Consider the following 2,208-nt stretch of genomic DNA (forward strand, 5'->3'; position numbering starts at 1 on the left):
TTTTGTCACTATATTATAATTTTCTTGATTGCCTTTATGGTATCACATTACATTTTTTTCTGATGAACTGCTCTGGAATATATCAGAAATGACACAGCCATTTTGGAAATAAATAATACAATGGTCTAACCTTAGAGGTGGGGTGTGTGTACTTGGCTGGAAACTGAAGCCAGCCTTAGCTGTAACCTACAATATTGTACTATTATGAATAATACTGAACAACTAAAGAATTAACTTCTACAAGATAGAGCGATGTCCACTAGTTTGGATGGCTTTAAATAGGGGGAAGTTTAGAAAAGTTGATGGAGGAGAAGACTATTAGTCAGTACAACTCATCACAGCTATAGATTACTTTCAGAGCTAGAAGCAGTATGCATCTAAGTACTAGTTTGCTGGGAGAATATAATTTGCTGCTGGCAAACACTAGTGTAGGGTCCTTTTAGGCTGATGGCCTGGCTGTGGTCACTGTGGGAACAAAGCACTGAATGTCATGGCCTCTACTCTGACCCAGAAGGACTCTTATGCTGTTATGGGAAGGTGGCCGCATAGGTGCAAGGAATATGTAGTGCATCAATATGTAAGGAGAGTAATCAGTGATGGAGGGAAACTTAAGTTCAGTTTCTATACCTGATAAATGGGAGAAGGTGCTATTCAAGACTGAGCTGGTAAATTTGCCAATGATAATGTAAAGCCAAAGAAGAGACATTTTGACTTTTGAAATGCAAAGTTATGGCCAATCCACTGTTTAAAGTTCTTGAAGATAGTGACAACTATGCACAGTTGCTTGATCCAGGGGATATAGTGTCCCTAAATGTCTTAGAAGTGGGTATGAATAAGATGACATATCTTGTAATGTGGGCGGGGGGGGGGGGAGAAAATTTGAGGAATAAACTGACCTTTTCAAATGGGAAGATTTAACAGTGGGTTCTGTATGAATTTATATGGGATTTGTACCATTCAAGAAGTGTCAGCAAATGCAAAGGAGTGCACAATGAGAAAATAATGCTTCATTTACACTGATAGCTGCTGAGCTGACTATATTTATTTGGGGAAGAGATCTTAGTTTCATAGTTGGAATAGCTCTCTGGAAACATCAGTGCCCTTTGCTGCAGCAGCCAGATCAAAGACGATATATTGCACTAATTAAAAAAAATGTATATACCCCTTTATTGTTTTACTTCAAATACATGAACACAGTTGTGGTTACTGTTTTAGGGAACACATAATATCTTGTCAGGATGAATACACACTGAGCAGAGCAACCTGAGGCCTGCTAGACAGCATTGGGCTGCCTGTGGATTCTTTGGATTCCCACCTGCAAGCATGGATCATTGTTCCAACTTTGTATACCTGGGGATTCACATGCAGATCCCACTCCCCTTGTCACAAGGAGCATGCATACATGCACACACACACACACACACAGAGCCAGGTGCACCCCTGATGTTGTTAAGGGCAACTTCAGAGAAAGGCTTTCAGAGAAGTTCCAGGAAAGGGAAGAGACAGGTGGTGTCAAGATACAATTTATCTGCAGCATCTCCTGCTCCAAATCAGGTCTAAGTGTCTCATGGAGTGAGAAGAGAATAGAGGCCACCTTTCTAGACAGAATTAAATGCTGACAGCACAAACAAATAGTGATGCTTAGTTACTGCAGGAGGAGGAGTGTGGAAAATATTCAGGTGGAACACATTCAGGAGCATCTGGTTATTTGAAGGGAGGATACAGCACTTAGCTGGAATACAGAAACAGCAGTAATAATTATATTGTTTACCAAAAGACTGCCCAGAAGCCTTCCATGATGTCAGACGCTGCACTCAAAAACCTTGCCATTTTACACAAAAATGAAAACAAGAAACATGAAATTGAGGTCAACAACTTTGGCAAGGATATATGTATAGTGGTATAAATACTGTAGAAGGAAATGTGTCCAGAAATCTGAGTTCTAATCTTGCCTGTTTCGATGTCTTATTAGAGTAGGCTTTTGAACATGGCTGGCTAAGGGACGCCATAAGCTGTTGAACTTTTCTTCCTCTAAACATGCACAGGATTGTACACTATATAGAATTGGGATGAACCCTTTTGGAGCCAGTCTCTCTCACATTCATGGACTTTCATGCTTGGCCCAGTCTTGCAAAGTGAGCTGAGAGGAACATCAAAAACATTCGTGGAATGGATGTTGCACAACCAGCAATCTTCTCCCAAGTCAGG

This window comes from Varanus komodoensis, unplaced genomic scaffold, assembly GCF_004798865.1.
Source record: "Varanus komodoensis strain SLA01 unplaced genomic scaffold, ASM479886v1 scaffold1, whole genome shotgun sequence".
Lineage (NCBI taxonomy): Eukaryota > Metazoa > Chordata > Lepidosauria > Squamata > Varanidae > Varanus > Varanus komodoensis.